The following is a 16,546-nucleotide window of genomic DNA, read 5'->3' on the forward strand; positions in this document are numbered from 1 at the left end:
GCTAGTAATGATGTGCTTTGTGCAAGTTGACCCTAAATATTTGGTGAGGAGAGTATTAGTTGGTGAAGTTGTCGTTTTGGGAGTAACGTGTTACAAAAGTAATGCATTACAGTAACAAATTTCTTTTTGCTGTTACACAGTAGTGTAAGGCATTACTAATCAATTTTCAGTGATATTTTACTTGTACATGTTCAAAAGCGCTTGCGTTACAACACACTTTTCACCCTTTCATGCACGAATTAGGAAAAAAAGTATCTAGATTTTTTTTAGAATGATTTTATTTCTCCAAATTAGGCTAAAGTTGAAATGCATCTTGAATTTTTTTTTTATTTCTTTATTTTTTTTTTAAATATGGTTTTATTAAGAACATATTTAACCCCCTAGAACCCAGGAAAGTACAAGTTTTGGCCTTTTTTAATGAAATAATTGCCAATATTGGAAACATCTTGATGCAGCAGTTTTTCAGATGCACTTTTATTTATTTATTTGTTCATTATTTGAATGTCCTTTGCAGTGGACACTTTTGTTTTTGTTTTTTGTATAAAACTGTGAAACTCTCATAGCTAGGTCTCAGGTTAACTTTAGCAGATCACAGATCAGTCCACATTCTAAAACTAACATGATCCTTTTGTTCATTGTACTGCTGAGGGTCTATAGACACCACCCCCATGTGGTTTGGAGAATATTACCTTTAGAACCTTTGGACAGTGAGTTAAACTACTGTATGTGTCCACACATGTGGACATCATGCATGAAAGGGTTAATTGTGCAAATGAAAAAGAAAAAAAAAACACAAAAAAACAACAAGACCGTCAGACCTTAAGGAACCAAAAATACAGCTGGACAGTTCTATTTCCTGTTGGTGTTCAGCCAGCAAGTGAAGACGGCAGAAGACAGTCCAATGGTCTCATGGTCGTATGCTCATTACTAAGCCTAACCCTGCTTTACAGAAGCTAGTTAGCATTAGCATGATCCCTTTGATCAGCAATGACAAGGTAAGCTAACGTTTCTATGACTAGTTAGAATTCTTTATTAATTTATCTACACGCATGCCCCCTGTTTGAATGTGTAAAATGTTGAAAAAATGCAAGAGTTCCAGCTGGGATTGAAACATCGTAGACCAAGGGTGTCAAACTCATGTTAGTTCAGGGGCCACATGCAGCCTAATATGACCTGAAGTGGGCCGGATGATTAAAATAATAACACAATACTACATAAATAATATCAATTCCAAAATTTGTATGCCTAATTTCTATGTTTTAGAGTGAAAAAAGTGAAAATACTGTAAACTATCAAAAATTTTATACCTACAAAGTATCTTTTTTAAAAAAATGTGGAAAAACATGAACAACCATGACCAAAATTAAATTTAAATTTTTTTAAAAAGTGCAATTTTAAAAATTTATGCCATTATTTGGCCACAGCTTCTCATTTCCGCATGTTCATTACAACGTACAGATCACAGTGGATCTACAAATACACAAAACATTTAATAACAGACAGAATATTGGTACAGTTATTTTTAATTTGCTTAAGACATTTCAGGTTGTTCATATTTGTTCAGGTTTTTCACATTTTTTGTAAAAGGTTAGTCTGTAAATGTTAACATTTTTGTGTAATTTTCCTTTTTTTTTCTCACTAAAACAAAGAGAAAAATGTGTAGTTTTCATTATTTATAGTTTATTATGATAGTATTTTACTGGTCTGACCCACTCTAGATGGAATTGACCTATAATTATTTTTACATCCTTGATTGTTCATATCTTCAGTGGAATTTTTGCATTTCACTAATTCATCCTACAGGCCAGATTGGACCCTTTGGCGGGCCGGATTTGGACTTACTGAGCTCTCTGTCCACATGTACTTGGGGGCGCAAATTTATGCGTCCCAAGGCTCTCCTATTTTGCGCCATTTATGCAGAGAGTCTGTATGTAACTCAAAAGTAACACAGGAGTCATGTAACGCATTAAAATTCTGAGATAGTAATATTGTAAGATAAGGAATTACTTTTAAATAACACTAACAAGTAACCTGTAAGGAATTACATTTTGAAAGTAACTTGCACAACACTGTTGGTCAGTTGGTTGCACATTAACCCTTTCATGCATGAATTATGAGAACCCTAATTGAGATTTTTTTTTTTTTTTCCTGAGTGTTTTTATTCCTCTTAAGGCATGAAAAAAAAATAATGCGATTGAAGTTGTTCTTTATGAACCTATTTTTCACAGAGTTGCAAAAATGTCCACTCAGTTTTACACCATGTGTTTAATTTTTGAAGCAATGAAACATGTATTTACTGATACAGGGTGGGGAAGCAAAATTTACAACATTTTGAGGCAGGGATTGAAAGACAGTGTATGACCAATTAGTTTATTGAAAGTCATGAGAATTTAAATCTTCAAATCATATTTTACTGCATTTGTAACGGTCTTGTTGTCTACCTCAAGTTCACTTGCCATTTTTCTCATGGATTTGGTTGGATCCTTTAGGATTTTGGATTTGAGAGCTTTAATAAAAGCTTTGGTACGTTTTTTGTTGCTTCCTCCACTTCCAGACTTTCTCGTAATAGTTTTGCTCATAGTCATTCTCTTCTTTCCACTATAAACAGTCTTTATGGACTCTCCAACTATTTTTGAAATCTCCTTTGGTGTGACGAGTGCATTCAGCAAATCACACACTCTTTGACGTTTGCTTTCCTGATTACTCATATGGGCAAAAGTTTCTGAAAAGGTATGGATAATAGTGTTAGGTATGATTATGACATCAATATATGTTTGGTTTCAAAACAATTGACGTAGGGCCTGCTGAGAAAAAACAACTAAATGTTCATTATAAATTTTGCTTCCCCACCCTGTACACTGGGTGAAAACTATGAAATCATTTTTAAAATACTGTTAAACTGATGTTTTGTCACATTTTAACAAACTCTAATACTAGTTATTACTCACTTTATGGAGATTATATGCAAAAAAAAACAAAAAAACAAAAATGAATGTTAATGACAGTCTAACAACAATAACAACCACTTGATTTACCCTCAAACATGTCAGTGCAGATCAGGTTTACCAAGAACAGCAAAGTTACAGTAATGATCTGAATTACAGTGTATGGGATGATGCTTAAACGTCCACTGTGTTGGCTGATATGGAACTAAAATAATAAAATCCTTGAATATACAAGAGAACAACTGTAGAATAGCTGTCTGCTGTCGTGACCATGTGCATGAAAGGGTTAAAAAAACAGAAAGTGAAAACATCCTCCAAATCCATAGGAAGTGCTGCCATTCAGTCTCCATCTCATGAACAGACATGGTTTACACAGCTGGGCATTAATTATTTACATATGTTGGACAGGAAATCCAAATTGTCAGATGATTTTGAGAGGGTAAAGGACAAAGGTGAAATACAAACTTTGTAAAAAAAAAACATTCCATTCCATATTTTCAACCTCAAACACAGTTTATCATCAGAAACATGCGAGTAGATTAACATTAGCCACTTAGCATGGCCGCTCATTAGAACATTAGACAACCCAGAGAAATATACTAGTAGGGTTACACTGGAGCACAACTGCCACTGGAGACAAAACATCTGATCTTGTCATGTCAGGGTTTTGAGTTATGAGAAAAAAAAGATACTTACTTTCCGCTTTTAATTATATATTCACAATCTGATGATAAAATATGCTAAATTGAGATATGATCTGAACATCATCAGAGACCATCAGTTTGGCTCTAATGTGTCTAGTTCTTGTTAGTTGTGATGGTTTCCCGCTGTAGGAGCCAACAGTAATCAGCATCATGTTTGGGTTGAAGCCCCTTGGTGACTGGTTTCCATTTCAGAAATATCTGCATGAAATTGTTCACCATGATAAATCACTTTACCACCCAAACAGGATGGAAAATATCAAGGTAAGATTGGAGGAAATTCATTTGGTGCTCTGAAAGTTTTGCACCACTTACAACTCTAATGAAAATTCTACCTTCAGCTTTACATCACTTTGAATTACAGCATTTTTTTCATTTGAAAACCATTTGGGGGCAAAAAAAAAAAAAAAAAAAACGTCACAAATGGGCCACTTTTACCTGCAGTGTGAATGTAGCATTAGTTGACTTTAGCCTAAATTACTGGCTCCCAAACTTCACTTTGAGACTCAAAAATAAATGTAATGTCTCCTCTGTACTGAAGACTTCTACACTACTATTATGGGATATTTAGAGTCAGCTCTATAGAGTATAATAACTACATTCTGACACAACAAAATGGGAAGCTGTTATGGGTAGTGAGTGATTTTGGATATAGTGTTAGACTTTTTACCACTTTCTGTTCCTGCTTCAATGAAATTCCCTAAAATTAACACTTAGTAGGTTTGTTAAAAATACTGACATTTCTTAACCCATAAAGACCCAAATATACACCAGTGACCAAAAGCATCTACTGATCTACAAGGTTTAATAACTTTAGAGCCAATAATCCTATCAATACATGTAAATAATTGGTGTAAAATACAATTTGTCATCTTTTCATGGTCATCAGATATGACCCATTTGGACGTTCAGAGGTTCCGTAGTTACCATGGAAACACCGTCATCTTCTATAACATAGACTCACCGGTAAAATCCATAGAGTTGGATCAATGACAGTAGATGGAGACACTTTGATTATATTGAGTTAATGATATATTTTACTGAAAAAGTCAAGTTTTGTCTGTTTTTGGTATGATAACCCTCAAATGTAATCTCAGCATGATGATTAAAGTACATGACCAATAAAATAAATATAGGAAAATACCTGATTTCACTGAAAAAAATTAAAAATGGAGAGAATAATATTAAGATGAAATCACTAAAGAAAGGTTAAATAGAGAGAAAAATTAATGTGGGTTAATGTCTACAAGCTATGTCTACTTATTTTTATATTTTTTTTCTTTTTGCATCTATCTTTATTTATTTATTTATTATTCTCTCTTTCCTACTCTCTATCAGATCAGTTATTATTTTTGTATGTCACAGATTTGTTTGTGTTTGTACTTAACTGATTTTCTACTACACAGGGACTTTGTTATAACAACGTGATATCATGAATTGCGTACAGATAACACACCACTATTAATTGGTGTGTTATCTGTACACACTATAAGCTTTCTGCATGTATGTTCACGCAGCATCAAATACCACGCGGTTAGGGGTTAGGGCAGTGGTTCCCAAACTTTTTTGGCTCGTGACCCTGTTTTAACTTCACAAATTTCTGGCAACCCCAGACATTCAAAACACACTTTTTTTTGTTGCTAAAATTAATTTGGTTTTGATCATGTAAACGATTAACATAAATGTTAATTTTAGAGGACATTTAGTCTATATAATGTATATTATTATGGACGGAGGCTGTAAATCCAGGTGTAGATTGCTGCACAAAGGGAGAATTTAATTTTTATTTTTACAATCAAAAACTTTAAAACTCATTGACCTTGTGGAATTCAAAACTATTCAAATAATATATAAAGCAAAGAACAATTTACTACCGGGCAATATTCAAGAAATGTTTTGTGAAAGAGAAGGAGGCTATAATTTACGGGGAAAATTAAATTTAAAGATTCATAAAGTACACACTACATTAAAAAGTTTCTGTATCACCATTTGTGGAGTAACACTGTGGAACAAATTGTGTGTGGAGATAAAACAAATATCAAACATAATTCAGTTTAAAAAAAAAAATATAAAGAATTGATTCTTGAAAGGTACAGTATTAAATGATGACAGTGAGGCTTGTTTGTTTATGAATGATGTTGTACTGATACATCTGCTGTAATTATTGAAGAGAATGTTTGATTTGTTGAGTCTGTTTGTATGACTGTACTGACATGAACATACTGTTGTGGATAATTCAGTTACTGCATTATGGATTGTTGTGGTTCGATGCTAAAATTAGGGAAATAGTATAGGCTGATTGTTGTATAAAGTTAATGATAAAGGTGTAAAAGCACTGAGGGGTAGGATTAAATAAGTTTATACTTCTTCCTACTCCTTTTCGACCATGCAAAATTCAGACTTGTATGTGCTTGAAGATAGATTCTGTCCATTTAAATGTTATTTTTTTAAATGTCTTAATTTGCTTTGTTTTGTCTTATTTTCTTTGCATGTTCAAAATAAAATAAAAAATAAAAATAAATAAATAAATTCTCCTTGGTCAGGATATGTACAGTCAGTCCAGTTTGGATTTACAAGTAGGACAATTAATACTGAACAAACAAGAACTGAAACTATGAATTATGAAAGAGCTGCAGCATCTGAAACTGACCACAATGAACGTTTGACAGATAAACAGAACCACAGTGCTGCAGTTTCAGCTTCACAGTTTATCATGTCTTTTATGTATTGTGATTGTCTCTATCAACTCACCATATATTTTTTGTTGTGATTTTTTTTTTTTTTTAATTCTCATCAATTACTAGAAATTTCAGGTGACTCCATTTGAATTCCAGGTAACCCCATGTGGGGTCCCAACCCCAAGGTTGAAAAACACTAGATTAGGGTTAGCAGTTATGATATGTGAACCAGAGATCTCAGCATACATTGACACATGATCAAATACCGTTGAATAACACGCAAAAGGATGAAAATGTGTACATATAGCCCACAAAATGCCGTAAGAACTGGCGTGACATATAATTTAATGAGATCATCCTGGTTATAATGTTCTTTTTCCTGCTGCTGCCCCCTCTTGGAGGGCCTTGGGGTTGGTTTGGGGGAAAAAGAATATAAAAGGCAATGTATAATGTATGCACTGTAATTCCACTTTTTTGTATATACTGTTACATTGCTCAAAAAAGATAAAAAACAAAACTCAAAAGTTGCACTGGGTCTTTATGGGTTAAGAGCGAATCTTTGAAATTGTAGAGTATGAATCTTACTGGGTCGATCCATAGTTAGTTGTCAAAGACTTATCGACTAGCGTACAGTCGACTGTTATGGGGCTTCTCCAAGTGTAAGTTTAGCTCATTGATGTGTTGCAGACAGCGTTTGGAGCTCATTGGCAAAAACAAAAAAGACATCAGGCTTTACACTGGAAAGATTGGCTACACATTGTTCTGGAAGTTCTGCATCAAATGTGTATTAATTCATGCCAACTAAGTGGGTTTTATGCCGCTGTTTGAGTATCATTTGCCAAAAACTGTAATCCCAGGTGAGTTTTATAAAGTCATATTTTTAATTTTTTTCTTATCCGATTCCCAGTCAGATCTGTTGGAATACACTTTACACATAAACAGAATCTGTTTCCTAATATCCTCTGGCATTGTGATACATCTTTCATGTGTTTAAAAGCCCCACATTAGAAATCATTTGATATATATGAATAATTGATATAAACACCTTCAATAAAATCCCACCCCTCCAACATAGCTGTTATCCCATCAGCCCGCAGTTGATGTATGTGTTAACGTTGATTTTATTGGCACTGAAATCCACCCAGGGCTTTTCATGTGAAATGATATCTATTTGTAAATTCTCTTTTCACTCCCTCATTCTCCAGTCCACAGGGAGGTCAGAGGTCAGAGTCTGTATTTGGAGATCCAGTGTTTTGCTTTCTAACAGGGGAGTAAGTGCAGTGCTTGTGGTTAAAGGTCGCTCCATTCAGTAAACTACCCTCCTGCTTCAATGCTCAAATATCAGTCTGATGTAAGTTGATGTAATTTTAGGAAATATAACAACAGCAAAGCAAAAAAAAGAAGAAAGAAAACCACCACTCACTGCCAGTTAATGTATAATGTATAGTATTATTTAAATTATATATCAGCTAAAATTTCCTTAGGGGGTCAAATGAGTGTCCATTTTTGTCAAAAAAACAAACAAAAAAAAACAAAAAACAGTTGTCCTAAAGTCATAGAAGTGTGTGTAAATAATACTGATCCATTTGTGCACAGACTACTGATATTCTTTGACAGTGGAAGCTCTATTTTCATAAATATTGGATTTGGAATAGCGTGTGTATGTGAAAACTTTTGCTGGTGGACGGACGTGACATTACCCATGATGCTCTGGTCAGTACCAGTACTTTATTAGGAATAAACTCATAGACTTACTATTGCTAATTCTACTCTTCTTCATAAATGTTAGTATTATGGATCTAAAACAATCCCAGCTGACACAAAAACACTAAATATGTCAGTGGATGGATGTGACATGGTTGTTGTGGATCCCATCATACTGATGCTCTGCAGCCATGTCAGCGTTTACACTAATGATCCTTGTGCAAAAACTAGGATCACGATTATTTATTGGATAGTTTATCATCAGACTAAAGAGGAAATAACAATATAGAATTGTTCTTTCTGTATAAAAATGCTTCTTATTGTAAAACTGTTGATTTAAACAGTGCTGTGTGCCATTCTTCATGTATGTATTGGTGTAACATAAGCAGGATGGATCAGCACCATACTCCAGATTGAACCTGTACAAATAAAACATGTGATATGTAGGAGAGAATCTGGGAAGAAAAACTGGGGAATCGAAAAGAATAGAAGATTTGTTTTTCAGCTCAATTCAGTTCAAATAGAACTTGTCCATTTGTGACATGAAAATATCGCATTAATTGTGCTGAAACTGGACATTTTTGAGCTGAAAACATAGTTCATATGAGCATCAACATGTTGAACAGAACTGAAATCCTGTCCATTTGCAGAACTGTCATTTACCAACACAAAATTCCTTTGGGGATTCACTGAGATTGATTTAATATGAACAAAGACAGAAATAAGACCTCTGAGCACATTTTAGCCAAAATATCATATTGATTTCTAGCTTTGAAAACTCTTGTAAATAACCAATATATTTTTATCAGTACCTGTATGAGAAGGTCTTTTTTTTTTTTGCAGTAAAAACACTTCTAACTTGAATTAACTCAGCTTCTCCAGTTTTCATACCCATCCACCGTTCTCTAATCAAATCGCTTTCATCAAGAGCTCATCTAGTTGTTGCAAACTATGTTAATGTGTTAAAATGAGACCAGGATCCACCAGTGTAGTTGCAATCAGCACAAGCTTTCATTACTTTATGTTAGAAAATAATGTGAAGGCGCAGCAGAGGAAAAACAAGACGATTATGAGTCAGCAGCGAGAAAAATCTGCCTCCTAATTAAATCAAGTGTGCCCTTCACTTCACTAAACTTCCATATCGTGTTTTGATCGTGGAGCCACTGCTGGTAACCTGCATGGGACATTTGAAATATAAAGTCCTGATTTGAGTTTTCCAGAATTAGATTAAACCCTGGTACTCTATTCATGAGGATGCTTGAGATGAAAATCACACAAGATAAAAAAAGGTGTGTTTCGTGCAGACGGAAGATCGCTTCATCTCGGACCTCTAACTGGCAGCTGCTGCAACGACGCCGACTTCAAACAGAAGATTAACCATTTAACAAAAGCTTAAAAGGATGTTGATTCAGTCTTATAGGTGATTTTTCCTCAGCTCCATTCTGGGCAAAAAAAAAAAGGAATCATGGAGCTGATATAAGTATTTAATCATAGAAATGTGTCACATTATGTCACATCATTATTATATTACTCAAGGATATTTAATGAAAAAGTCTGACCTAATAGAGGCTGCATGCATTTCTTTGAAGTTTGTTTATGATACTGCATATAAAAGAAGGTAACACAATGACAACTCATCTGTAGTTTTTCAGCTTTTTAAACAGAACCTAATTTCCATAGGGTGGCCTTTATATAAGGAGCTGTAAACCACTTATCAGTGCTTTTTCAGATCGGTTTTTTAGCTAAAAATAGCAAGTAAGAGTTTTACTGTATGTCTGAATGTAAAAGTTGGTAATTTATTAATAGATACTGCAGTCGTTCCTTTCTCCCTTTCAAACAGGCCACCAAGTCTGAAGCCATAAATATAAAGGTTAGTGAGTCGTTAATTAAAGTCTTTCATTTTATTTTTTTACCCATATGTTTATAAGCAGCAGACTGGTGGAGACAAACTGACATTGATTTAGTTTCCCCACGGCAGAAAAAAGCTTGAGGCTGCTTTTTCTTTTACAAAATTTGCATTTCTTAAATTGTGTCAGACTGAAAGGTTTACTCCAGCAATTTACTGGTGCACTGCTGATAAATTGGACTGTGAAGAAATTCCTCCCTCTTAAGGTGGAACTGCAGAGGTCACTCACAACACGTAATGACTAAGTGTCTGGGGCACATTTTTTATTTTTAGAAGAAAGACCTGGTGTGATTGTAATTCATTATGCTACTGGAGATTAAAAATGTGGAGGAAAATGCCACTTGAGCAAAGAAAACTTCAGAATTGAGTGGTACCATTTATGGTCATGTCTGTTCCCTGTAATACTGATCTTCCTTCAGTAAGTTCATAGTGACATTTATATCCCAAATATTTTACTTTTTCATTTCATCCTCATCATTAACCCTATAACACCAAATGTATCATATTTGATACATGAGTTTTGAAGCCCTCTACATGATCAGTGTGATTTTTTTTTTTTGTTTCTTGAAAAACCTGATGTATATAATTAGATACATGCAATACACATATAATCCACCAGGGGGGAGGAATTCATTCACCAGAGGCCTTTCCAGTGGCACTACAAGATTAAATTAATGAGGAAGGAGGCAGAACTTTGCCAAATTTTGAAAAGGAATTACCAATTTGTTAGACATGTTTGTGTTATATTATGTTTTTGTTTGTTCAGAAATAATAATATTTGAGCATTGAGACCTGATGTATCAAATATGATACAAAATTGAAAATCATATGTGAAAATTGAAATTTAAAAATAAATAAATAAATAAATAAATAAATAAATAAATAAATAAAAATTGGTTGTTCAGAAGGACCAATAAAGGCTCCAGTTTCAAAGAACTGGAATTTTCTGTCAATGATTTAATGATTCAGGCTTTACAGGGTTAGCCATTATCATCCTGAGTCTTTCCATATGATCTGCTGAAACAAGGCTTACAGTCAAAGAATTTGAATCCTATGGTTTTACATGTCAGGACATATTGGAAAAAGTCATTTGATCTTTAAAAATTTATACAATTATTTAAATGTAACCTCAAGTGTAAAACAGATTCCACAGTGGCGTTATTTATTTAACAAGAATTAGCAAAATGGAGAAGCAGTGCATGAAAAATTAAGTACATCCTCACTACTTCCATGGGCATTAAGAGGGTAAGTAGCAGGCACATGTTACAAAACACATGCACTTATCGATCATCAGTTACTGTAACTGCTTTTATGAAAGCAGACGTTGTTTGCTGGTCTGAGGCATTCAGGTATGTGTTAACACACATAATATATGCCACAAAGGAAAAACATCAGCATTGAGCTGCTGTCCATCAATCTGAAAAGCTTCTGAGGCCATTTCCAAACAATTCGAAGGCCTTCAATCTACACTGAGAAAGATTGTTTACAAGTGGAAATCACTGAAGACAACCCCAAGGTCAGAGTATGCAATGCTAAAGGGAAACTGCAAAAAAAAACCCAGCAGCAACATTTCAGACTCTATAGGCTTCAGTTAGCATGTTAACCCATAAAAACCCACTGCTGCTTTTGTGGCAGTTCACAATTACATTTTTCTCTGTATTTCACTTTTCGTAAGTGATTTATCATTATTTATTGTAATGTTATCCTCTTTATTTTATTTTGTTTTTTCAGAGTAAATCATATATTTTCCTATATTTAATTTGGTGATCATGTAGCTGTTCATAAAAACTCAATGTAAATTCAAAGGTTATTGCATCAAAACAGAAAAAATGACTTTTTCAGCAAAAATATTATTAACCCTGTAAAGCCTGAACCATTAAATCATTGACAGAAAATTCCAGTTCTTTGAAACTGGTGCCTTTATTGGTCCTTCTGAACAATCCAATTTTTTTTTCAATTATCAATTTCCATGTATGAGTTTCAATTTTGTATCATATTTGATACATCAGGTCTCAATGCTCAAATATTATTATTTCTGAACAAACAAAAACATAATATAACACAAACATGTCTAACAATTGTAATGGTAATTCCTTTTCAAAACTGGTGAGGTTCTTCCTCCTTCCTCATTAATGTCAGTCTTGTAGTGTCACTGGAAAGGCCTCTGGTGAATGAACTCCTCCCCCTGGTGGATTATCTGTGTATTGCATGTATCTAATTGTATACATCAGGTTTTCCATGGAAAAAAAATATCACATTGATCAAGTAGAGGGCTTCAAAACTCATGTATCACATATGGTACGTTTGGCGTTAGAGGATTAACTAAACATAAACCCAGTGTGTCCATCCACTGTCACTGATCCAACTCCATGGGTTTTACTGGTGAATCAATGTTGTAGAAGATGACGGTGTTTCCATGTTCACTACAGAGCCCCTGAACGTCCAAATGGGTCATATCTGATGATGATGACAGCATGACAAACTGTATTTTACATGAATTATTTACATGTATTGAAAGGATTTTTGGATCAACAGGTATTAAACAGTTTATAGCAGTAGATGGTTTTAGTTGATGGTGGGTCTTTATGAGTTAAATGTTAAAGCTCATGACAGCACAGTTACAAAAATACTGAATAACTGTGGTTCATTCAGTTTTGTTTTCAAGGATTGCCATGAGAAAGCCTCTGCTCTCTAGAATAAAAACAAAAAAACCCCATCATGCTGGCAAAGCTTATGTTTGCAAAGACCAAAGTAGAAATGCATAGAAACATCAGCACAATCACCTCCTACCTACTGTCAAGCATGGTGGTGGAGGGTGATGATTCTCAGGTTGTTTTTCAGCCACAGACACTGGGACACCTTGTGGACTTGACTTAACCACTGACTCTTCTGTACACGTACTTCAAGTATTTCAGAGTCAAATGTGAGGCCATCTGTCTGACAACTAAAGCTTGGCCAAAATTGGGTCACACAACAGGACCATGATCCCAAACACACCAGTAAATCTACAACAGAATGACTGAAAATGAAAAGAATCAAGGTCTTGCACTAAACTCCTAACATTAACCCGGTTGGAACACTACAGGGGGTCGTAGGAGAGCTGTGCAGAAAAAAAAATGCACACAATTTTCAACATAGTAAAGAAGAGCAAACCAAAATTCCTCCACAGTGATATGAAATACTGGAAAAGTCAGAAAATGATTACGTCAAGGTGGCTCTTCAAACTTTAGGACTTTGACTCCAAGGTGGCCAGGTCCTTTTTAACTGCATTTTTGTTAAAATAAATCACAGCACAGGGAAATCTGGTGTGTGTTGTTTTACACTTGAAAATTTTATGTTATATCTGATACAAAAAACCATAACGTTCAAAGAGGATGTTCTTTCTGTTTCCGTTGATCATATGTGTGATACTTAAATGATGCTGTACAGTTGTTGAGTTGCCATTGTGGAATTCTAAACAGCCTAATTTAACTGTTTTTGGGTTTCTTTTACAAGGAAATATTTTGATAATGTACTATGTATGGTAGCTCTGAGGGGTCAATCATGACGAAATGCAAAAAAAAAAAAAAAAAAGCAGAAAATCAAGCCTCTTCCATAAACATTTAACATAAGAAAATTCTGTTAGAAAATGTCTGAAATTTTCATTGTCACAGGATAAGGTTGTACTTAAACATGAATCAGTTACAGACAACTCCTAAGAATCCATTCAACATGAGTAAAACTGGTCCCAACTGGGTCCTACATTTCCCATAATGCAATTTACATAATAACAATTACTTCCTCACTTTTGCACCTTTAAGTTTTCAGTGAAATGCATACAATTTTCCACTTATCCTACTTCAAAAAGCCCATTATTCATAAGATTTTTCCAGGAGGTAGAAAAGACTATTACCATTAACATAACTTTCATATAAACTATTCATCGTAAACAGTTAAATTAAATTAATTACACAAGTATTTTTTGTCTTCACTTTATGAAGACAGATTTAACAGGTTTTCTGGCACATTGTTAACTAATATCACCTCTTTTAGCAGAAAAAGTATGAACGAGTCGTGCATTGTAATAATTTTTAAATTACGACACTTCAGAAACTGATGAACCGGTGTCAGTGGCTGTACGAAAGGTAAAAATTGAGAGTTGAATCATGAAAAGACCCATGTATTAGCAAAGCATTATTTATTATATTTGTGGGAAATTAAGTACATGCCATCATTTATTTGTTTTGGCGATAAACGGTGTTACATACGGCGTGATGAAAAAATAACAGCCTGCTAGGACACAAATGTACTGTAATGATTATAATTATCAAGATCATTCTGTGTGACATGTGAGAGCATCTGTGCGTCACATCTACATGAAAACATCTGTCAGAAGACTCCCAGTAACACACAAGCCAATTATCGCTTGGATTGTTCATATAGTGAATTTAAAAAAAAAAAAAGGGGGAAAAAATCTGCAGGACTTAGAACCTTTCTGTAACAACACTCTGTGATCTAGAACATTTCCACAGATCTGTTTTCACTGGTGAAATGTGAAGTACTTCTGTGGGCACACGCAGACAAATTCATTGTGTTTAACTGTTTCTACTTTGCCTTCGGGCGGTATAGTTCATTTTCTAGGAAATTTACATTTTGGTTTGCATATCGAAAAGCTCATTTACATGTTTTAGTAAAGTCAGCTTTCAAGTTTGTTGTGTTCGTTCACTTAGCCGAGTCAATTTGGCAACACTTCAGCCAACAAAATGTGCAAATCAAGCTGCAGAGCAACCTTTGTATAACATGAAACGCACCGAGATCCATCTGCCGAACTTAACATAAACAACAAAACAGTTTGGGTTAGAGCCTTATTAATGGACACAAAACTGGGCAGTTTACTCCCTTTTGCAGGAAAGAAAAGTCCAATAGTCCCTCTTCTTCATGCTGAATCTCCCGACTTTTCATTATCCTTACAAATCTCCCAGTGTGCTAACAAGCCGCTACGCTCAGTGAGTGAACAGACGGAGCTCAGGGGGGAGAAGAGGATCAGAGAGACTTGGAGCTCTTGGGTTGCTGTGTGCTTAGAGATTCACTTTTTTTTTTTTTTCCCATACAGCTGGGGCTCAATTAGTGTCCATTTTTACTAATTAAGTACACTCTGCCTGAATCACTGGTGCAAAAACTAAAGTTGTTTGTCAAATCATATGCTGTATCCGGATTTCTGCCCCTGAGGCAGGCTCGAGGCCTTTTTACTGTACATTGCTCTTCCTCTTCCTCTTTTTCTGTCTTGTTTGTTCAGAGATGAAGAGAGGAAATGAAGCATTCCCCGTAGTTTTCTGTAACTAATAAGTAATTTTTTACTCTTGATTAGAATCATCCATCAAAGGAGTGAATTTTATAACAAATTAGGGATGAAATAAACCACCTTATGCGATTCACTCCTTTTTAAAACCAGCCCATTGATGGTGAATTTATATTTCGGCGTGACATGCTTTAGTGTAGTACCATGTTAAAGCCAGACTAAAGGCATGGTAGTGGAGTTTTGTGCATATTTTTCTAACAATGTGAGGCAAAGTAAGCATAGCGCAGCAGATAAATCCTAAAGGACTTGAAGAAGAGACCCACAGTCACAGACATTTACTGTGTGAAAAAACCCTCGCCAGTGTCTGAAGTTAACACTTTGTAGTATGATACGTGTTAAATTGCTCCCACTGAGAGAATTGGGTCCGAGACTGTCAATCTCTACACACCATCTGCGTATGGTATTAATTTCCCAGACAAGACGCCGGTCCTTCTGCAGAAGGGTCAGACTTCTCCAAAATGATCTGTCAACCCCTTCATCCCCTGTCGCACTCTTATCAATGCCGCACACTTCCCTTTCCACTGTTGCCATGGCTACGGTTTGGCAGGGATGAGCAGTATCAAAAGCGCTCTGGAGTTTAGCGAAGACTCCTCTCCACACTTACCTCTGTTATGTAGCTCTAATCCCTTCCTTTTGATCTTCTTTTGATGGAGACATTAAACCTGGAGGAATTCAGGATGTACCGTACAAAACCTCATGCTACTGTTTGACTGAATGAAACGCCTATTCTCCCCGGACTGATGCTGTGGTCCGACTAGGCTGCTCTTTTCCAGCCAACAGATAGCACCTCATTATCTGCAGTCCACAGGTAGGGAACCTCTAGCAGTCAGGAGTGCAGCTTTCTTCTACTCCACTCTTTGAAGCTAAAGCAAAAACAATGAGCTGCAAAATTTCAGCTCCACCAGCCTTTTAAAAAGCACCTCTTTTTTTTTTTGGACCAAATTATGACTTTGCGATACTTTGTACTGTTGGGGGAAAGCGAGACGTTGTGACTAAAACTCGTTGTGGTCCATCATCAAACATTAGATCTCAGTATCTGCCCCCACATTCGGTGTGAAGGAGTGATGAGAAGATGTGTTTGACTACATCCCACAAAAATTTCCTCACTCTCGCTCCTTTCCTTCATCCTGAGCCCTGGAGAACTCTGTGAGAAACATCAATATCACTGACAGATGGTCGAAACACTGTGAGACTGTGGAAAAAACAGCAACATACTGTACACTAGGACTATTTGTGCAATGTGTGAGTCCTTGTTTAGTTTAATTTAAAGCCAA

The 16,546-nt window shown here is 35.3% G+C and overlaps 1 long non-coding RNA gene across 1 annotated transcript; it reads left to right on the forward strand.

Moving 5' to 3' along the window:
• Positions 1-1,916: 1,916 nt before the first annotated feature.
• LOC115437996 (uncharacterized) lies at positions 1,917-15,549 on the forward strand. The gene is made up of 3 exons (XR_003938010.1): positions 1,917-2,071; positions 11,179-11,183; positions 15,538-15,549. It is a non-coding gene; the product is annotated as an uncharacterized LOC115437996 (long non-coding RNA).
• Positions 15,550-16,546: the final 997 nt, after the last annotated feature.

This window comes from Sphaeramia orbicularis, chromosome 17, assembly GCF_902148855.1.
Source record: "Sphaeramia orbicularis chromosome 17, fSphaOr1.1, whole genome shotgun sequence".
Classification (NCBI taxonomy): Eukaryota; Metazoa; Chordata; class Actinopteri; order Kurtiformes; family Apogonidae; genus Sphaeramia; species Sphaeramia orbicularis.